This window comes from Danio rerio, chromosome 9 (genome assembly GCF_052040795.2).
Source record: "Danio rerio strain M-AB ecotype USA chromosome 9, GRCz13ab, whole genome shotgun sequence".
NCBI lineage: Eukaryota > Metazoa > Chordata > Actinopteri > Cypriniformes > Danionidae > Danio > Danio rerio.
In genome coordinates, this window is record NC_141029.1 from 31,706,177 (window position 1) to 31,730,000 (window position 23,824).

General features: G+C 37.1%; 1 protein-coding gene across 16 annotated transcripts in view; it reads right to left on the reverse strand.

Moving 5' to 3' along the window:
* il1rapl1a (interleukin 1 receptor accessory protein-like 1a) overlaps positions 1-23,824 on the reverse strand; it is a 269,892-nt gene that overhangs the window by 129,095 nt on the left and 116,973 nt on the right. For 2 of the 16 annotated variants that reach the window (XM_087266970.1, XM_087266964.1), the window contains exons 1-2: positions 7,446-7,506; positions 7,204-7,383 (exon numbers count right to left, since the gene is read on the reverse strand). The exons of 6 other annotated variants lie outside the window; for them this stretch is intronic. The gene's annotated coding sequence lies outside the window, so the exon portion shown is untranslated. Of the gene's footprint in view, positions 1-108; positions 170-278; positions 341-522; positions 582-7,203; positions 7,384-7,445; positions 7,507-23,824 lie in introns of those variants that run through there. 8 more of the 16 variants (XM_087266972.1, XM_087266965.1, XM_087266969.1 and 5 more) reach the window with 4 other exon arrangements.

Consider the following 23,824-nt stretch of genomic DNA (forward strand, 5'->3'; position numbering starts at 1 on the left):
AATAAAGGACTCCAAACCTCTTACCGCTTGGCACTGTCTTTATTTTCTGCACAAATAGAAAATGTGTTGAAAACATGCATTCTGTGATTATGATCTTCATTAAACAACCGTTTAATGTCTCCATTAACCACGAGACAACCTTCTCTCAGCTCAGAAGGAAGTGAACTGCGATAGCGATTTCTTGAAAGAACATGTATTAAACTAATCTGCTTAACATAAGACTAAATTAATATTAATGACATGAAATCACAAAAACTACCAACAATACAAAAACATACCTGCACAAATAGAAAATGTGTTGAAAACATGCATTCTGTGATTATGATCTTCATTAAACAACCTGTTGGCACACGAGGAGTAATTACAGCATGCTAATATGTGCTAATCTCACTCACAAATGCAAACGATCTCAATCACAACCATTTAGAACCACAGTTTCATATTTCCACATCACAGAGTATGTTTAGCGAAGCAACAAACATTTTAGATTTAAAATATACAATCAACCGTCAATAATATTACCGTTTAATGTCTCCATTAACCACGAGACAACCTTCTCTCAGCTCAGAAGGAAGTGAACTGAGAGAGCGATGAGCGCGCACACAAACGAGTATACACTCTTAAAGTGACAGTACACTTGAACAGGTCCTGAAAGTCACATACAAGCATGAACTCAAAACGATAAAATAATATATAATAATATCAAATGAAGTAAATTAAAGTTATACTCAATAGAAAAAAGGATTTTGAGTGAAAATAATATTACCAAAATAACTCTGTTACATTCACCCCTCCTTATTTTCATCAAAATCTTTCAATGTACCAAAAAGACATTCCCAGTGAACACGATACTAGCACAAGTGACTCGCAAATCTAATTCACGAAACCAACATAAAAGTTACCTCAATTTCAAGGTTAAGGAAAACAAGAGGTTGATCAAGTCTCAAATTCCCTTTAAGTTAATGTGATGCCTAATACACCACACAGCACTTGGCTCTATTAAACTTGACTTGTCACAAACAATGTCAGTACATTAAATTATTAAGACTTCAAAATGAATTCTCAATTTAAACAACTTGAACTTTTGAAACTGGCATCTGCACCATAGATTCAATCAATCTGTTTACAGATTTAACTATCCTTCCAACTCTCGTTCTAACAGGCTTGACAAGATCAGCATTTTCAGCACCTCTCAACGATGGATCACTGCACAGTAAGTCAGGAGAGCCAGGTAAGTATTGTGCAATTTCATTTGAATCTTGTTCATGTTTCTCATTTGTAGGCAACTCATTGGCAGCACCAGGAGATTGATGGATATCTGCATCCACTGTGTCTACCTCATCCAAATCATGAGAGTTTTCTAAATCTACAGGTAAAGTCACATGAACCACAGGGTTGCGGTCTGATTCACAAACAGGAAGTGGGTAAGGATAGTCAGAGGAAGATTGAATTGAGCTCTCAGTGAACGAAACAGCAGACAAGTCTTCGCTTGAGTCCTGATCTGCTCCATTCTGATCAGACTCCACAATGATCAGTGGCTGATTATTTTCACTGGTACTTTGCTCTTTATCAATTCCAACAATTGGCAAGAAATTCACTTCCAGTAAAAGATTCCTATGCACAACTTTAGTGCGGCCTGATGCATCCCTTATCCTATAAACATGAATGTCAGGATTCACTTCAACAACAGTAAACACTCCGTCTTCCCATTTGTCGGCCAACTTCCTTTTGCCTCTTTCTGATTTATTAGCCACCAATACTCTATCCCCCACCGACAAGTGAGTTCCTCTAACACGCTTGTTGTACTGATTAGCCTGATGTCTTTGCTCGACAGAGGAATGCTTTTGAGCGATATCCATAGCATTTTTCAAGCAGCACAGTAAAGACTTGACATAAGAGTCGTAATCAGCAATGTCGGGGTTATCGAGTACTTGATTGAACATGATGTCAACCGGAAGTCTGGGTATGCGGCCAAACATCAAAAAGAAAGGTGCATAACCTGTAGTTTCGTGAATAGTTGCATTGTAAGCAAATGTGAGAGTTTGGATCTGTTGTGGCCATTGACATTTCTCTTTTAAAGGGAGCGATCGAAGCAAATTACCCAAGGTTCTGTTGAAGCGCTCCGTGCCACCATTGCCCATTGGGTGGTAAGCTGTTGTGTGAGATTTTGCGACACCAGCCAGACGAAGAAGCTCTGCTATGAGGTTACTCTCAAAATTTGTGCCCTGGTCAGAGTGTATGCGTTCTGGAAACCCGTAGATGCAAAACACATTGTCCCAAAGCTTTTTTGCAACTTGCTTTGCTGTTTGATTAGCGCAAGGGAATGCATGAGCAAGCTTGGTGAAGTGGTCAGTAACTACGAGGACATCCACCGAACATTGTTTGCTATTTTCTGCTGACCAAAAATCTATGCACACCAACTCCATCGGGGCTGTGCTCTTGATATTCTCCAAAGGGGCACGAGCAGCAGGTTCTGGTGACTTTGCAAGGACACACCTTCGACAGCATTGAACATATTCTCTGATATTCTTTTCCATATCAGGCCAATAAAAGCGTTGTCTTGCAAGTGAAATAGTACGGTCCTGCCCTTGGTGGCCTGCGAGATCATGGATACCAGACAGAGCTTTGTTCCTCAGACTATCAGGCAGTACATACTGTAATCTTTTCCTCTTAGTCAAAGGGTCTTTCGTCACTCTATATAACACATCATCTCTAACTTCCAACTTACTCCACTGCTTCAACAGTCTTATTACTTGAGCACTTGCACCATGCCTTTCTCTTCTTGATGGACGTCTCTGTCTAATCAAGAATGACAACACCTTGGATATAGTCAGATCTTCCTGTTGACTGTCCTTGAGCTCCTGGGCAGAGAGCACTGGTAAAGTCTCCTGACAACCCGATATCATCTGAACATGATGGACTAAATGAAGGGCTCTTGACTCTGCTCCGTCTGTCCAACTGCAGTGTGACTGACAAAGAGCTTTGACTTCATCCACGTTGTAGTCAACACTTTGCGAAAGACACTCCATGGGCTGATTTGGCTGAATATGGCTACTGACCCTGAAAACATCGTGAACGGAATCTTCGCCTATCCCACTGGCCTCCTGCATCAAGTAAGAATACGGCTCATTCAACAGTCTCCGTCCAATTGGCTCAACAAAAGGGTCGCGACTCAAGGTGTCCGCCACAACATTAGCTTTTCCGGGCAAATGTTTCAGGTCAAAAGTGTATGCCGCCAGTTTGGAAACCCATCTCAACTCATAAGCATCAAGTTTTGGCTTAGTCAGAATATATGTGAGAGGGTTATTATCCGTCCAGATGGTAAATTTGTGGCCTTTCAGCCAATGGCTGAACTTCTCACATACACTCCACTTCAGAGCCATAAATTCTAGTCTATGAGCAGGATATCTGCGCTGCGATGTACTGAGGGTCTTGCTTGCAAAAGCAATGGGTCTGGCTTGTAGTTCACCTTTTGGCACTTGGGACAATACAGCCCCTAGCCCGTCCAATGAAGCATCAACAGAAAGAATGAAGGGCTCATTGAAGTCAGGATGTGCAAGCATGACACACTCCAGTAAAGCAGTCTTAAGTTTGTCAAAAGCGACCTGGCACTCTGTAGTCCAATCTGCAGGGGTAAGTTTACGGTAAGTGCCTTGAAACTTCCTTTCCTTAGACAATTTTCCTCTTCTTTTCTGTCCAGCTGTAAGGCCGAAAAGAGGTTTAGAGATAGATGAGCAGTTTGGAATAAAGTGTTGGTAATAAAATACCATGCCAAGAAAAGACTTAATCCTTTTGACAGACGGTGTGCAGCCATCATTATCCATCAGATCATGAGCAGTCATCCTTGTGATGACCTCCACTTTTGCTGGATCAACTGACACACCTCCACTGTCAATGATATGGCCAAGGAATCTTACTTGACTTTGAAGTAGATGACATTTTTTAGGTGAAAGTTTCAGATTGTTCTCCCTCAGTCTATCAAACACTGTACGCAGCCTGGACAGAGCCTCACTTTCAGATGGTGCAAAAACAAGGAGATCATCAAGGTAACATAGAAGCTTTGAAAAGTTCAAGTCTCCGAAGATCCCAAGCATCATTCTCATGAAGGAGGCTGGACTATTACAAAGCCCCTGAGGCATTCGATTATATTCATGAAGGCCTAGCGGTGTAGTAAAAGCCGTATATTTTTTGTCCTCCTCACTCATTGGAATATTATAAAACCCTGACGTGAGGTCCATAGTGCTGAAGAAGCAGTTTCCTCCAAGCGCAGCCAGACAGTCAGCCTGGTGAGGCAAGGGGTGTGCGTCTTTCATAGTTCTGGCATTTAACCACCTGAAGTCTGTGCAAATACGCAATCCACCATCCTTTTTCCACACCATCACTAATGGTGATGCGTACTCACTTGAAGACTTCCTGATGATACCTTTTTCTTCCATGTCAGTGAGAACTTGCCTTAATTTTTCATAGTGGGCAGGAGGTACTCGCCTATAAGGCAATCGAAAGGGTCGATTATCCGTCAGTCGTATTCGGTGCACATATCCAGTGGCTTCACCACAGTCCAATGGATGCTTGGAGAAGATGTCTTGGTAATCAGCTAGTAACTGGGTAAGTTGAGATTTACAATCATCACTTATCTGACTCCAGTTGACGTCAATTTCCTCAAGACCCAGGTTCAGCAGATTTTTGTCAATGTGGTCAGCTGCACAGGAATTACATGAATCATCTGACTTGTTTTCCACTAGAGTAATGTGCAGTCCCTGAAAAATCTCAAAATCTTCAGATGCAATACATGGAAACACATCAGCCATTTTGCTGTTCCTCTTCAATGTGATCACTTTATTTGTCGGATTCATAACTGTCATAGGCACCCACCTGTCACCCCAAAGTGGTACAACAAGACGACCAACTAGAATGTCTCGAGGCATAGCTTTTGAATTGGTCGGCTCAACGATCACTGTGCTGCCTGGCGACATGGGCACATTAGATGGCAAACGGCCCCAGACCAAATGTTCATGCTTTGGTAAAAGTACCACCGCTTGAGTGAGTTTGACAGTGCCTATTTTGTCAGGAACAGTGTCTCCTTTCCAACGCTCAACACCCGTAAACATTGACAAGAACTGCTGAACGTCTTCATCAAACTTATTGTCAGGTCTAGAAGCAATGTCCCAATAATCATTGTTGTTCTTCAGCTCATGAATTAAGTGTTTAATGATATTAGAGCCCAGAATAAGATCATCACGCTGGCCAGGCACGACCAAGCAAGGTGCAACACACCGAGTGTCAAAGAACTGGATCTCCAAATCATAGAAACCATCAGGCTGGGTTTGCTGACCTCCACAGCCGATCAAGACAATCTTTTCTTCTGAATGCTTTTTTTCAGGCAAAATGCCTGCAGAACTAATTTTCTCCACAGCATGTTTACTGATTGTGCATGCCATAGAACCGGAATCAATCATTCCGTTAAGAATAACGTGGCCATTGACACGAACAGGAACATAGAAAAGGCTACTGAAGGCTTCGACTTTCTGACTAGATTGTACAACTATCTTGGTCCCTCTAGGAGCACTATTACAGTTTTTCTCATAGAGCTGGGCAAGATCGCATTCTTCATGAAGGTATTTAGTATCCATACCCACATCACCCCTTCCATAATGCGGGTTCAATAGTTTAACTGGTTAGGTGGTCTGCCAGCCCCACTTTCCAATTGATGCTGGTTACGATCAGCTCGCTGAGGGCAGTCCTTTTTCCAGTGTCCAGGAGTTAAACACTTCAGACATCTGTTATCCTGTCTACAATGTGACACCGTTGAATGATCCAAAGATCTACAAACCCTGCATGGTTTGCGGTAAGTCTGAAATGTTGTAGCTTGATGATGTGGGCTAACTTGAAATTGGGTCTGTTGAGTGACAAGACGGTCCAATAGACTCACTAGACTTTTCATGCAAGCACTGTCACTGCCAGACTGCACCATAGGAGAAGGTGGAATGGACAAAGGAGAGTTAGAAGCAACTGTCTCAACAACATCAGGACTCTGAGTGCAAGCTCTATGTTCAGTTATATTCAAACTGTGTAAATTAGTGAAGGTCCTAGCTTTCCTCTCTTGCATATGTTCATCAAGTCTCTCCTGTATCTCACCAGCTGACCATTTCTCTGCTGATTTGAATTTGAAGACATTAGAAAGAGACTTATCTGGGCAGTGCTTGATAAACATCATGCTGATTTCATGACTTGGATCACAAACGCGCCGACCTTGTCTCTCCAGGCATTCCTTGGCAACATCCATTGTCTTGTTCAGCCTGATCCAATACTCCATTGCATCTTCAGATGGCATCGGTAAAGTATTGTAAAAATCGGCTAGGGGCATACTAGAATAGGAGATGGTGCTGAAATGCTGTTTTAAAATGTCAAAGATCAAGCGAGGTTTACTGGTGCAGTCAGCAGATGTGTTATTACGCAATTTAATTTTCACTACATCACCTGCTTTCCCCATTAGCCTATCCAATATTTCTTGTGACTGCTCATCAGTCGGAATAGCACGTTTTCTCAGGTACAGGGACATAATATTTTCCCACTCTTGTACAGTTAATTTATCTGAACCATCGCCCCTAAATATTGGTGGCTCTTTTACATCTGACTGCATCACTAGTTTGACATTAGACAGTGTCATCTCAGCTGGCTGTTCAGAATTACTACGGTTTGTACTGTTATCAGAACGTAGCTGAGCAGTAATAGACTGTCCTACTTTTTCAGCTATTTCACTGATGAGTGAACTCAAATCTGAATTTTGGTTAATTGGAGATGGCATGGCACGATCAACATATCTTGTAGAAGTCAGAACAGGTGTATCAAATGCTCTGCTAGTAGGCCCTGGCATCCTAGGTTCAGAAGGTATTCTGAAAAAACCCCTTCCCCTACCAAACTGGATACTTTGGTCAAACACCTCATTGTCCTTCATCTCTTCAGCAAAGCTATTAACGCCTTCTGCCATATTGCTGTATTGTACCAATTAATTATCTTCAAATTTAAATCAATAAATGAACTGAAATATTGTACTGAACAATGGCAATCAATAACAGTAACCAGTCAGCAAATGTATATTTTAAGAGTCTGAAATCAGTTCGAAAATGTCTTCTGTGAGAGAAAAAAAATGTATATAGTCCACCTCACTTTATATAAAATAGTCCTTTTGTCTTTGAAAAGTACCTAAAACCAGTCCATGCAGCTTCCACGGCGAGCGAGCAGACGTCGGTCTTCAGATGGATCCTTAAAAGGTCACGGCACCATTGTAACGGGTCCCACACGAGTGGAATCCGTTCTGCGTTGTGTTGTTGTTTTTCAATAAAGGACTCCAAACCTCTTACCGCTTGGCACTGTCTTTATTTTCTGCACAAATAGAAAATGTGTTGAAAACATGCATTCTGTGATTATGATCTTCATTAAACAACCGTTTAATGTCTCCATTAACCACGAGACAACCTTCTCTCAGCTCAGAAGGAAGTGAACTGCGATAGCGATTTCTTGAAAGAACATGTATTAAACTAATCTGCTTAACATAAGACTAAATTAATATTAATGACATGAAATCACAAAAACTACCAACAATACAAAAACATACCTGCACAAATAGAAAATGTGTTGAAAACATGCATTCTGTGATTATGATCTTCATTAAACAACCTGTTGGCACACGAGGAGTAATTACAGCATGCTAATATGTGCTAATCTCACTCACAAATGCAAACGATCTCAATCACAACCATTTAGAACCACAGTTTCATATTTCCACATCACAGAGTATGTTTAGCGAAGCAACAAACATTTTAGATTTAAAATATACAATCAACCGTCAATAATATTACCGTTTAATGTCTCCATTAACCACGAGACAACCTTCTCTCAGCTCAGAAGGAAGTGAACTGAGAGAGCGATGAGCGCGCACACAAACGAGTATACACTCTTAAAGTGACAGTACACTTGAACAGGTCCTGAAAGTCACATACAAGCATGAACTCAAAACGATAAAATAATATATAATAATATCAAATGAAGTAAATTAAAGTTATACTCAATAGAAAAAAGGATTTTGAGTGAAAATAATATTACCAAAATAACTCTGTTACACTTAGCTTGAACAATACTGTACAAATATGTCTGATTTGAGCTGGGTTAGTAAATAACAACCTAGCAGCAACCATCCAGAACATCATAGCATCACCATAGCAACATGGTAAAAAAACTGAAAATACTTTTTTTTTTAACCTTAACAATGCATTCAGCTTCAATTTGATTAGTGATAGATATAATTTAAAAAAAAATCTAAAGGGCGTTTTCCACTACGATATCATATTTGAAACTTTAGTTGATGTGTAATGTAGCTGTGTGAACAAACTACATCTCTGATTGTAAGATGCTAAAAGTTCAATGCAAAGGGAGACATTAACTTTTACAGAGTTAGCTTAGCAAAGCCTACAGTAAACAAAGATTGAGGGCAACAAAAAAATTCATCTGGGCTAGTGAGATCACAAGGGCTTCCAGTTACGCGCAATTACCATGTGCATATACCCCACACAGGAAAGGGGCGTGGCCAGAGTCACTGTAATTTTATAGCAGAGAAAGCTAAAATGGAATTGGGCTCCAAAAGGACACGATACAAAAAGAGAAGTGCTTACAAGTTCATTTGAATTATGCTGCAGAGAATTATAAAAAAGTTATAGCTAGCATTTGACAAAGGATAGCTTCCAGAATCTCTTCCAGTTCAGTGCTCGATTCAGTTAAAACTCCTCCACCTGACGAAGCTGTCGTTTGTGAGCCACAACCTGTAAGTATTTTCAATTGTTAAAACTGATCAACTACATGTACAGTATCTAGCATTAACGGCATGTTGTAGCAAGGATGTAAACAAGGATGTAAACAACAGGAAATGCTGTTTGGCACCGCTAACAATTTAGCTATAAATTCATATTCATCAGTCAAACCGCTGTAAACACCCACAATCTTCCGCAGCGCTGCAGTGTCTCTTTAAGTAAGCCGCTTTCCCTGTGTTCTATATCTCAAATAACAAACACGAAAATGATATGTGAAAGTTTAATAAAACTTACACATGTTTATTCTGAATGTGTGTGAAAGACACTTGTCAGATTTTATTTTAGAGAGCAGGCATGAGGTTCAGCTGTGTCCATTTCATTCTCTGTCTGATTCAGGATCAAACTGATACGGTTGTTTACACAGTGCAAAAGCACGTGCTTGTAGGGGTTTCACACGGTGACGTGGAGTCAATTCACGAATCACAGCACATTATGTTAGCTGACCAATCAAAGCCTCTTGAGGGCAGGCCTTTCAGAGGAACTGGGAAATATGACAGTTGTTTTCATGTCAGCTGAGTAGTGTATAGAATAAAAGCAAGATATATGAAAAAATAACATGATTTTCTACAAATGAAGCATGAGCACACATTGCTTTACATCTTATAAACACAGCCAAGCCGTGAAAATTCAATGTGGACCACCCTTTTAAATTTTAAAATGCACTAGGACCCTAAAAATAAGTGAATTTCAGGCATGAAACTTTCTGCACATGCAGACTGATAGGTCACCAAGTCTGTTCCTATGTCATAAACTACAACTGCAGTAGATTGGATGCTCACACCTTGGTAGCCAATGAACTTTCTTTTCATCAGTTTAAAAGCTACGCGTCATACTACGCTGTTTAAACTGCGGCAAGTTTTCGAAGACCCTTCTCTGCCCCAGCTCCACCTGTGCTTAGAAATGCCAAGGGTGTTTAAATGTATACTATGTTTGCAGTAGCAGCATGTTATATTCTCAGACAGCATGTCTGAGCAGCAGCAGCAGCATAACAGATCTATACTGCCAAGACCAAATACATCAACATTACCATGTACATATTCATTACCATACTAAATTCCAAGCGTGTTTATAAGACTAACCTTCCATGCTAATGAGGTACAGATCATCATTAATGGGCAGGACTTCCCCCTTTGATGACAAAGGAAAAGAAAAATCAATTAAAGTGTTTCCGCAGACTGCTTTTCAAAACACTGATTAGAAAAAATACAATTATTATATTTAAACCATTAGAGGTTGACTATATGCACAGACTGTTGCCACACAACTGTGTTGAAAACTCTCATTAGCTGATTTTTGCATTATACGTCCTTTCAATCTGTCAAAATACCTGTTATTAAATGATCTATAAAGGTATATTGATACAAATATCTAGTTAGGTTGGTTTATTGATACACACAAATCGTCAACTTGGATTTATAAGGTTCTATCTGCATTCTGAATGATTTTGACATATTGAGCTTCAAAGTGTTTGCATTCTATAGCAAACACTGTGTGTACCATTTGTTTTTTAAATTAAAAGTCTTCAAATGTAAACAACATCATATAATGTAAATAAGTTGTTATTTAATTCGAATATGTCAATAACTCAATTTTGACAAAAATGTCAGATAGAACCTTATAATTCTAGGTTGACAAGATGTACCACAAAGTACACCTATTTATGGAAGCAAAATGTATTTTGTTTGTGTTTTGTTCAGAGTAACATTTATGTTATATTGTTAGAAATAACTATGTAGCTTTCGTAAATCTGCACAAATTTTGAGCAACATTGCGTCAACAGATTTAATTAAATGCCAATCATTCCACAGGGGTTAATACTGTTAACTCTTAACTATTCAAAATAATGAAAATGAAAATGGATGCAGATGGATTATGAGGGCTAACATTAAACTCAGGAAGTTTTCATTAAAAGCACACTCCTGTGACCTCATCACATCACAATCATTTTCATCAGTGTCCTGCATAGCAGTCATTCTGCAACACATTCCTGAAGATTACTCTGTTACCAATGCCTTTGTCTCAATTTAAAGGCTGCGGTCTCCAGAGGTGCATCCTGTCGCCCATATATGTCAAAAATATCCCCCATTTAAGTAAAGTAAGCACAATAAAATTGACTAATTCTAGAGAGGTGTAAATTACTGTAATTTCACTGCAGTGTAATGCTTTTTTTCTAAACGAGACAGCTTCAATGACGTAAGCAGCAGACAAATGCATCTCCAGGGGGTGCAGCCTTTGAAAATGAGACACGGCTATAAATTTATGAGTGCTTATTTTATGAAACCTTGCCAGGTACATGTAAACTGCTTCTGCTCTGTGTCACGTCTAACTACATCACTCATCTGGTCTAAAACTCACAGTAAACCATGGCTTCCAGGGGGGTTTTGCTTTAAAACACCTCTCAGGACACCTTAGCAACCACATAGCAACAAACTAAGAAAAAAAAAAAAACATCAGAATAGCAACCACCCACAAGCACACTCACATTTTATTCTGAAATGTGCAAATCCTATTGTTCATATACTGACCACACAGCATCACTCAGACTAAACGTCATTCATTCTTATTAGCATGATTGATTTCAGCTCGCTAAAAATTACTCAGAACAACAAGCTGCCCACCAGCTAACACACACTGCATTTGTGTTCAATTCTAGATTATACTGAGAGATGATGGTTAATAATGTTTTCTAATATGTGCAATTACACATTTTGTCATGGCTTTAGTACAATTGTAGGAACAGTGGTGAAACATCGTAGTCAAGTAAAAGTACCATTACGTGTCCAAAAATGTAGTACAAGTAGAGTATCTGTTGTAAATATTACTCAAAGTATGAGTAAAGGGTAGCCCTTTTAAAAGAGGAGCGAGTAGTAAGTATTACCCTGGGAAAGGTTGATGCGTCAATATTTAATTTGGGTATGTATATGTAAATGTAACATTCTGTTGTGAATTAGTTATTGTTTAAGGCCATATCTGTGACATTCAGTCTAAACAGTCTCTGGGTGATTGCGTGTAAAGTATCTACTTGGACACTTTGAATGCTTCCTAACAGTTTGCTTCATGTCTTAAGGTTGTTCAGTACGATGCGATTTACTTTCTATGTGCGATTTGATTGGACAGGAATCGCGGAACGGATTATTCTAATCACCATAGACAGGAAATAATAAAGTAGTGGCTGCTGGTTGAAGGAAAGTAGTGGAGTAAAAGAATTGATACAGTACTCCAGTAAAAGTACATACCTTAAAACTACTTGGTATATTTCTGAGAAAACTACAGAAATTTGAGTATTTGTAATTTGTTACTTTACACCACTGTATAGCATCCTGCACACAAGGGTACAAAAGCTGTCACTGGGGCGGTACCTTTTCAAAAAGTACACTTATTTACCTTACAGGTGCATGTTGGTATCTTAAAAGAACATTTTTGGACCTGAAGGGTATACTTTTGTAAGTTTAAGATATTATGCAGAACACAACTGTACTTTTTAGTTATATATATGTACCTTTAATGTACAAATGTGGACCTGGTGTGCGTTTCCAAAAACCATTGTTAGCCAACTAAGGTGGCAAGCTCCGTCGTTACAAACATAGTTTGTTGATTTGCCATTTCCCAAATCTATCAATCCAACAATTATTTGTAAACTGTGTGGCAAACGTTTCCAATTCCACCTCTAGAGCTGAAGTTAGAAGCATAGTTTCTGATTGTTTTATTCCCAGTTATCCGCCCTATGCCCTACTCATTTCGAGCATCCCAACATTTACTTGGAATGATTAAAAAACCCATTAAAGTCATCTCTCTTAGGTGTCATTTGCTTTCAAAGTATTTTTACAGTTAATTTTTTTTTGTTGAAAACGTTTATGCCATTTTAAACACAACAGTGGCGCATATATATATAGCATATGCTAATGATTTTAATTTATAGTAGGTTATTTATTAAGAAATGCATCTGTACTGTAGGCCTTTATGACATGGGCAGAATATTTCTGCAGTGGATGTGTCAAATTGTAATTATTGTTATTATTATTATTTTATTTATTTTTTTAACTTGCATTTTTTTTCTTTTCTTAACAAATGCCCTACTGTAAATTACGACCATTAGCCTAACAATTTATATAATTTATATATAAGATTAGTGTGTTAGCTAAATGGTTTTTATGTTTTAGAATAGAATACGGATTATTCTTAATAACATTTGGAAAAGAAACATAGGCCCTATATGTGCCCTTTATATATATATATATATATATATATATATATATATATATATATATATATATATATATATATATATATATTTTTTTTTTTTTTTTTAAATAGGGAAAGCAAGTGTATGTTTTTATTACAACTAATATTGGATTTTTTTTAATGCATTTGCGTGTAAAACAATTTAATTTGCAAAAAAAAAAAGATTTTTTTTTTCTCTAAAGAAGTTGTTACTTCACCCCGTTTAGAGCATCATGTAGACATTTCATGTTATAACTAACTTGGTTTAAGTGATGGATCTCTGACAAAGCAGCTACCGCTTTAAAAAAAACACTCATAACAACATCGTTCTTTTCTCAAATGATGCATCGTACTATGATAATTCAGCCACAGGTTATGTCGTTTTTTGGAAAAAGGCACCCAAGATTGGTATTAAAGTGTTCCTTTCGAAAAGGTACTGCCCCAGTGACAGCTTTTGTCACTCGATTTTTGAGAGCGGGTAGCTCCAAAGGACAAAAAACATACAAATCTGTCTAGATGTTCATAGAGTTCAACTGCTGTCAAAATACTGGAATTTCTAAAATGTCTTAGGTACCATTAAAAACAAAACACTGACTTTAAATTCAGTTTTTATATATAACACATGGAGGGAAAACATTAAAGGGATAGTTCATCCAAAGTGAAAATTTTGTGTTAAATGTTTTATCTGATGAAAAAAAAAAACACTTGGATGGCCTGAGGCCAAGTAAATACGCTTCATTTATTTTTTCTTTTATTTTTTGGGAGTGTGAACTATTCCCTTTAAGCACATGAATCTTAAACAGCATCCCATTTAATTTACAGTTGGCCATAATCAAAGTATTTTCCATCCAACTGAAATGCATGCATTATTTGACATACAGACATACATTACTATTGTATTACAACATGCAATAAATATTTAATGGATATATATGAATAGTGTAATTTAATATGAATAATGCAATATTATAATTAAAAATCGGAATATATTACAGCAGTACATAATATTTCTTTATGTTCATTATACATATCGTTTCATTATCTACGCATATGTAGTGAAAATGACAAATGGTTCTCAGATATGTAAGCTTCTGTGTTTTTGTAATTAACTTCCTCCTCTCCATCTATTTCCAGCAGTAATTTGTACAATCTGCAACGTTTAATTTCTCAGAAAATCATACATACTTTTTACTTTCTCCATATATATGCATATGTGCAAGACAAAGCTCATAGAGATGCAATCTTTAAGCGCTTCTCTCTTGGTCAAATCATATTAAAGTATGACTTCTTCATATTTTATCTGATTTCTGTGCCTTCCCTCGAAGCCACTCAATCACCTGAGTTCTGTGTTCACATTTGAAATCCATTTTAATCTCTGTTTGCTGTCTGTGCACAACGTCCACATAACTCACACAACTGAGAGGTTATAGAAGCCTGTTTTCAAAGGAAACCCGGACCATTTCTAACAGAATAAGCACTTTCCCCCTCTTTATATCTCCTTTCATGAGTATTTAAAAAGCTCAGTTGTTTTTAACAGACACATGACTGTTAAAACTAAATCTGTCCGTGTAACATTTTAAGAGAGCTAATTAAATTGGTTAACAAAGAGGTCATAAATAAAGAAAGAGATATGCAGTAATGATTTTGTGTATTCATCTCTCTTTAAAGTGCTAGAACAAATGATGGGTGCGATCACAGAGGAACACTATGTGCAAGGCTACTGATCCAAAATTTGTCTGAAATATTCATTAACAAAGAGGAACAAAAGAGTCTGGTGCATGGATTCACTCAAAGGAAAAGAGTTGACCATTTTAAACACCCTTTTGACTTTCTGTCATTATTATTGTATAAATAATTCCACACATTATGAAAAATAGGGGGGCACGGTGACTCAGTGGTTAGCACTGTTGCCTCACAACAAGAAGGTCACTAGTTTGAGCCCCAGCTGGGACAGTTGGCATTTCTGTGTGGAGTTTGCATGCTTTCCCTGTGTTCATGTGGATTTCCTCTGGGTGTTCCGGTGTGCTGTCGATTTGCCTCCCATTCGAAAAGTAGGTAGCACATTTTGATGACGCAATATGCTACACATCAGATTTAGCTACAAGTGTAAATTTTAACCTGGAGTATAGTGTGATGTAAAGCTGTAATATCACCCTAACTAATCCCTAAACCCAATCTCAGAACCATTCAAATACAGTGTTGGTATTATAATCTGATGAGTGGGACAAAATGTCAGGACACCAGTTTGTCCCGCAGTCCAAAGATATGCGCTAGAGATGAATTAGGTAAGCTAAATTGTTTGTAGTGAATGAGTGTGTGTGGGTGTTCCCCAATACTGGGTTGAAGCTGGAAGGGCATCTGCAGCGTAAAACATATGCTAGGATAGTTGGCGGTTCATACCACTGTGGCCAACCCTGAAATAGAGACTAAGCCAGAGGTGTCCAAATTCGGTCCTGGAGGGCCAGTGTCCTGCAAAGTTTAGTTCCTACCCCATCAGACACACCTGGGCCAGCTAATCTAGAAATATTCCTGCTGGTGTTGAAGCAAGTTGGAGCTAAAATCTGCAGGACACCGGCTTTCCAGGACCGAGTTGGGACATCCCTGGCTGAAGGAAAATGTATAAATCATGTAAAATATCCGTTAATTAACAGTTTCAATTTTGTGATCACAAAGACACTCACATTTTAGTTGTTTGAAAGATTATACTGTATTAGAAATAACATGTAGAGAAGCAACAAAAAAGCACTGTCAGCTCATTACCAAGTATACAGTAATTTACAGCACCAATCTAGTAATAATATCACTTCAAACTTCTTAAATTGTCAATTAAAGTAATTTTGTTAAATATTTTAACACCAAAAGTCAGAGAATGAATAAACCAACAGTGCAATTCAAAGCAATAAACAGAAAAAAGATAATAAAAAAAATATGGAAGAAAATAAATATTTTAATTATTTTTACAAAATCCACAGTGTGTAATTAGTTAAATAAAATTCCAGACATGCTACACTGTAAGAATTATCCATAAATTAGCAGTTTTTTTATTTTGTGATTCTATTTTTTGTTCTTCCACGTTTATTTATGCTTTGAATTGCATTGTGGGACCTTGATTTTTCTAATAACTTTAACCTTGAAAAGTTAAAAAAAGTGAGTTTGTTAAAATTTTTAATAGTTTAAAGGTCCTATGAAATTAAAATGACATTTTTTTTAAAATTTAGAATAAGTATTATTCGTTTTAAGATATCTTTAAGCAAATTTGCTCTAAAACAGTGGCAAAATTCACGTTTAGAAGATATGAAACGATATACGTAAACATGTAAAGCTTGTAGTTTGTCACTTTCGCCTAAATGGATTAGTAGTTTTATTCACATCACCTCATACTTCAGTTTCTCATCAAATCTTGACCAATTAAATGTTCTTACCCCCTTTAAGACGCTTTTCATTTGCTTTTCATTTAATGTACTTGAGCTCAATTACTCTCAGCAGCTATGTCTCCTCCATTCACCTATTTTTTTGCATATTTTGGATATGCACATAAAAAATGGTTGATGAAAACAGCAAGATGCGCATAAGTTTTGAAAATGCACATAAAAATGTATGCGCATAATGTATAAAGATGGAAACACTTTTACCGAACAAATTCCAATATGTGCTTGAAAAAAAGTCATGTGATATTGTTATAAGAGATCATGTGATAATAAAAAAAGGTCCATGAATGGACAAATCAGCAGGCTGAGCACATTGTAAAATATCTGAAATTTTGGTTGGGTCATCTAAAACGCCTTAGCCATTTCAGTATTAGTGTTACTCATTCATTCATTTTCTTTTCGGCTTAGTCCCTTTATTTATCTAGCATCGCCACAGCGAAATGGACCACCAACTTATCCAGCATATATTTTACCCATCACTGGAAAACACCCATATTGTACATTCCACATACACTATGGACAATTTAGCCTACCCAAATGTCTTTGGACTTTTGGGGAAAACCGGGGCACCTGGAGGAAACCCACGCAAACATGAGGTAACATGATCGGGCTACCCACTGCGCCACCATGACGCTCTTATTAGTTTTTATTAAATTATAAATTACCTACAGTCTGTGCTCCACATCTGACGCTTCAAACGCCACCACGTGTTCATTGCGTGTCAGCATTGTCTTTTGAGGTGCAAGTCATTTATTAAATAAGGGAAAGATTCACGCAGCTTCTCGTACCACAGCAAATTCCAATTTTATTGTTGATCTTTGGCACCAGTTATTCAGGAAGTGACGATTTTGTTCTCGTTGACTCATTGGATGGAAACGCTGCTTTATTCGCATGTCTTTTATGCTATATTCCAGTTGTGCACATAAATTTAACTCACATCTTTGGATAGAAACTACTGTCAGAGCAGTGATAAAACAAAATGCTATTGGATGCTTTTTTTAAAGGGGAGGAGCAACTCTTTGTCCCACCCTCTGATTGTGTTTCGGTTAAGATTATGTCAAACATCGAATAAAAATACACATTCCAAAGCACTTAACGTTATCTTTAAAGTGATATATTGTCTGGTTTGGTGTTGTAAATTACGCTACAAAATCCTTGTAATAAACTGCCAGTGTTTTTTCTGTTATTTTACCGACTTATTTCTCTATATACAATTTCTTACACATCGTATTCTTTCAAACTACTGAAAATGTTAATAAACAAACTACTAATTGTTAATAAAAGTCACTTTGTCAAACTGTATAGCTAAATGTTTGACATCAAGACAAAGCCAAGATTAAGCTCCCATGATGCAATTCACAACTGTAAATAAAGCCAAGATTAAGCTCCAATAATGCAATTCACAACTGTAAATAAACAAAAAATAATTGTGAATCTCAAAATACGTAAACTGTTAATTAACAGATGTAGTTTTTTCAGGGTTTATTGTACGTCATCCACCTACAATCGCCTCTATTTACAGTTTCATTTGAAGTCTCCAACTGATAAAGCACCCTAAAATCATGTCAGGTTCATAATTCATTCCACAGGCCTGTCACATGACTCCCCCATGATGCACTGCTTCTGTCACTTTAGCGCAGACCTCTAAATTACTCCCTGCAGCTATACTATATTCTTGGAATCCCCTGCAAGACTTGTTAAATCTAATCAAATAACACCTATATTTCCTGCTTCTCGTTTTTACTTCTTCTTCAAATAATTAATGTAAACTTAATAAGTGTGTGCAAACCCTTCCTCTTCATCCGTAATTATCTTACAATAACATTCCACTGATGATGAATCGCATGCCAATTTCAGACACTAGAAGGCCTAAATCCCATCAGGAACAGTAGCATTTGAGAGGTTAATAGACTTTATTTTGTGTGTATGTGTATGTGTGTGTGGGGGAGTGTTTGTGTGTGTGTGTGTGTGTGTGTGTGTGTGTGTTAAAAAGGCAAAGGGGCGAAAGAGAGAGAGAGTGTGCTCTTGTGATCTCTTTAAAGGGCTTATCATCCCTCTCCCACACATAATCTCAGGGTTCCGAGAGAGAGAGGGAGAGAAAAAGAGAGAAGAAAAAAAGGTAGAAAATAAAGAATTCACATTTTCACAGCCACCATTTAATGTGAATGAGATCACTCATTACTGCTTTAATTAAAGGGATAGTTCACCCAACATGTAAAATTCGATCATTATTTACTAAGACCCAAAATTCAATTTTTTTCCCTCCTCTATGAGACACATTTTATAAGAAAGTCCTGGAACAGATTAATTCACGCAATTATTCATTGAAAATCTTGACATTTGCCAGAGAGGAGAGAAGTAGAGAAGTAGCAGTAGCTAAATTGAGAATGAGCCGTTCTTTTCAATGAACCAATTGATCCCGAATGATCTTTTTACAAATTTGATGGGTAGGGTTCATAATTAATCAATAATGACAGTTAACTGCTCACATGAGGGAGAAAGAGATCAATGGGTGAACTTAAGTTTTATTCTGTTCTTCACAAAATTACTTTATGGTTTTGATTCGGCATAGCCTGCTGGCTACCTTTTTATTAGGGCTGCAAGACATTGGAAAACTTTAACATTGCGATATTTTTTATTCTGCAATATATATTACGATATGAATACAACTTCACTATATGGCTTAAATAACTGTTTAGAAAGAATTTATCATTTTAATTATAATAAACAATCTTCAAGCATAAATAAAATTCAATAAGGAAATTGTTTTTCGAAGAATCGAACAGTATTCAAACATACAGTGATTGAATAATCAAATGTAAAATAATACTGCATAGTCTTCATTTAATAAACAATTCAATAACTTTATCATTATTTTTTAAAGTTACAAACTGTACATTTACTTATCTTTGAATGTTTTAAAAAACCCTCAAACAGTCACAGGCCTCAAAGAACAATTGCAAAATGATCAATTATAATCCAGACTCAACATCGTGTATACTCACGATGTGGCTATTGCAAATGATCACAATGCTGAAACGATATTGTAACCACGGGGAGTGACACAAACAACTGAAGTAGGATCCAAATGCAGGTTAATCATTGTCAGGCAAGCAATGGTCAACACAGGTGTAAACAGGTATATTGAGACAGTCCAGAATCGTAGTTGAATAACAGGCAAGGAGGTCAGAAGGCAGGCGGCAAACAAGGACAAAAGGATAAACTAGGCTAAGGTCAAAACACGGAGAAACAAGACAAGGAAAACACGTTGTAGTGTTACTATTACAGTTAACAAGACTCGGCCAACTGAAATGGTGAATGAGTGGCTTATGTAGTGAATGCAATCAGTCTCTGATAGTCCACAGGTGTTGCGAGTGTAATCAATCTAGATGAGTGAGCATGGGTGTAGGCGAAGTGCATGTCTGAATATGTAGTCCAGGAAAAGGCGGAAGTGTAGTCCATGGTCAGTTGTGAGTGAGAACCAGCGATCTAGTGGAATACGATCGCTGGTAATCGTGACAGATATATTGTGCAGCCCTACTTTTATGCCATATTTTTCACGTTTATGCCCCAAAATTAGACTTTTGTGGTGTTTTATTCAGGGTTATTATAGTAAGTCAAATTATCTTGGTTAATTTACCACAATTTCACTTAGTTTAACTTGAGCTACGCTAACTATGTTGAACATGAATAAAAGCTACAAAAAAACATTTTAAGTAAATAAAATGAAAATATAGTAAAATTAATTTTAAAAAATGCAGGGTTCCACACAATTCCTTCATGTTGTCCCAACACAAATCGATCAAGTTCACTTAATTGTTCATACAAATTTAAGATTGAACATAAAACAATTAAGTTGTCCCTAAAAAACTCAAGAATCGTGTTGATTCAGCTCATTTTAAATAAGTAGTTTGAACAAGCAGTAATAATATTATCTGAGTGTATTTTAACATAAAAACTACACTGATAATAAAATACTGACACCTACTTTACTTGTGGAATAATTACATAATAACTGAACTATCCTGATCCAGTAACTTTACCATTTATGTGAAGCTGCTTTGACACAATCTACATTGTAAAAGCAATATACAAATAAAGCTAAATTGAATTAAATTGAATTGAATTACAAGGCAACCAGTACAAATAATAAAAAAAAGCTTGGGCTCACATACGAGTGAGCCAATGATAAGCTATTTCTTTCAAATTCCACATGAAACCAAATATGACTGACCCTATCTCACTGGAAAATATTTTACATCATGTCAATTCACATCATGTGAAAAAATTGCATAAAAAAGCACAAAGATACATTCTCAAGCATGACTGGCACACACTTTTTAAGACTGCACAAAATGTCAGAATAAGAGCCTTCAAATTCCTATTATTATCAACCACTTCCCCAAAACATTAAATTATGAATTGCTTCGAGATATATGTGTTATAATAACTTACTTTAACATCAGTGTGAACTTGATTCTTCAATTTTGTGTGCTTTTTCATGCAAAACGTCCTTCAAAAATGCTTGGCTGTTATGGGTGGGTGCCATAGTGTTGTCATGCGGTTGCTAATGTGTTCAAAGTTATGTGTAGCATAAATGCCACATTCGACCACTCCAGACACATTGATGTCTCTCCTATCTTGGAACAGTCAAGGTGTTGTCACTCACGGTAAAAATCAATGAGGTTTTCCAAGATGCCACAACACTGCCTTGCTCAAAATGCCCAAGATTTACATTCCAGAAAGAAATGGCACAACCTTTACGTGGTGGTTTGCACTGTTGTATGTTTTTATTCCATACTACAAGTTCTTAAACTAAGATAATTTTAATGACATGTTAGCAAATGCCTTTATCTAGCTGTGTTGTGTCAGTTTAGCAAAAATCATATGTTGAAGTCTATTACACATACTGTATACAGTAGATATTCATGCTATAGAGGCTAATATACATGCTTGAATGCACATTTAACTTAATCGAATATTCACTGACCAAATGTAACCGTTCCAGTGAGGTGGAAGGTTTGTGTATAGCAGCCAACAAAAACAAACACTAAAAAAGCATCTATAGGGGCACCAGGTAGTGACAGGAACCCAATCATGATCACTAGCCACAAGGCCTGGTTCACCAAGAACTAATTTTCCTACATGCCATTTTTCAGGTTGCATCAGTTTTATAATTTAACTGTAAAATGAGGGCTAAATGGCCAATGACCACTTGTAGTGCCACATACTGTATCTTCCAGGCTGAGAAAAAAGAACAATGCACAGGCAAATGTGTAAATGGTGCTAATATTAGTCATCTAAATGTATATGCCTTGTAACACTTCAAAATTATTTGATAGAGTTTCATATTTCATAATAGTTTTATAATCACTGTAACTCATTTTTCCACAGCATGGTATGATTCACTTCAATTCAGTTGTGCTTGGTTCAGTTTGAATTTTCAAACAAAATGGTGGCATTGTCATTATAGTTGTGCAACCTCTAATGCCCTGACTTCCTGAAGAATGTTTAATTCCAGGATGTAAATATTCACAAAAGCACAAACATCACTTTAAATGGGTGCTCAGCTAAACAGTAAAAGTATTTATTCAAAAATGCGGCAACACCAAAGCTCCAAAAATGACAATTTGTTCAATTAAAAAAAGCTGATACAAGGCATGCAACATTTGTATAAAAAAGGTGCGACGCTATGGCGCAGTGGGTAGCACGATCGCCTCACAGCAAGAAGGTTGCTGGTTTAAGCCTCGGCTGCGTCAGTTGGCATTTCTGTACGGATTTTGCATGTTCTCCTCTGATTGTTGTTGGTTTCCTCTAGGTTCTTCTGATTCCCCCACAAGACCCAAGACTTGTGGTATAGGTGAATTGGGTGTGCTAAAATTGACCGTAGTGTATGTGTGTGAATGAGTGTATGGATTTCAGCTTGAAAGGCATCCGCTGCTTAAAACAAAGGCTGGACATGTTGGCCGTTCATTCTGCTGGTGCGACCTCAGATTAATAAAGGGACTAAGCCGAAAATAAAATAAATGAATGAATGTATAAAAAAGAACAGCATATTGTGATGAACACTGTCTGATGCAGAGCAAGTGTGCTTGAAACATTACATGCTGGTATCAGCCTTTTTTATTTACTAATTTGGCATTTTTGGAGGTTTGGTGTTGCTGCCTTTTTGAATAATTATATGCACGATTTCCCATCCAGTTCTCACTTGATCCACTCCTCGGATACTAACAATATCATGTGTTTTTTTTTTTTTTGTGGTGGTGGTATATAAAACGATTTAGTTTTTTGAACCAATTATAGAGCAGTGGATGCTGTTGACTAATTTAAGCATTAAGCTTGGTGTCTTGGGTTACAAATACAATGATGCTGGTGGAAATGCTGGTACTGATGATTTTCTTGCACCAATCACTGATCAGCAGTGTGTGCATTATATTTTGGTAATGGTACAGCTAGCTTGAAACCTCACCTGAGGTGAGAAAACAAACAGTAAAACAAAAGAAAATAGATACTAGGTGCAGAATGCAGTGGTAAAGCCACCAAAATTACTTAACTAAACCACATCATACCATACACTGGAAATATGCATTTAGTTTCTCCAAATTATGAATGATGAATTAAAATCCATCCCAGTTCCTGTGGTGGGAACACTAATCTATAGCATCTGTAGTGTTATATCTGTCAATGGCAGAGATGCCCAAAGTAGTGTCCACGGGCCAAAGTTGGCCTACTGTAATCTTTGATTTGGCCCACCACCCCATCTGAGAATGACGAGGGTTGGGGCGAATGCCTTCAACAGAGATCGTCATTTCTAATTTGGCGTAATCTATTTTGTTGGTTTGCTTTATTACTGAGCTACAAAAAGGCAAACTGAAATTAATTGTTTCAATTAAATGTAAACAAATCAGACTTTTTAAAATGTAAATACTGTCACTCGACAGATAGAGGACTATGCAGAAGAAATCTGCAAGCAAATCAATGCAAAAACTAGTATAACTCCATTCTGTTATAAATTAGATCTTGTTTTGTTTTTACGGCAATAGGATCACTATAAAATGTAAAAAAATATATATAGAGAGAGTATTAGTTATAATAAAGCAATGTTTTCTAGTTATTTTTAATATTATTAAATAAATGAGGAAATTACCCATGGCAACCATATTTAGCTTCGGCCCAGTAGCCTTGACCCTTTGACAGCCCGCTCTACCAAATAGTTGACCATGTTTTTACTGTTTCAAATACCGACCGTTCAAGTAATTTTAAAAACAAATAATGGTTTATACACACAGCATTGTTTACAAAATCAAACAA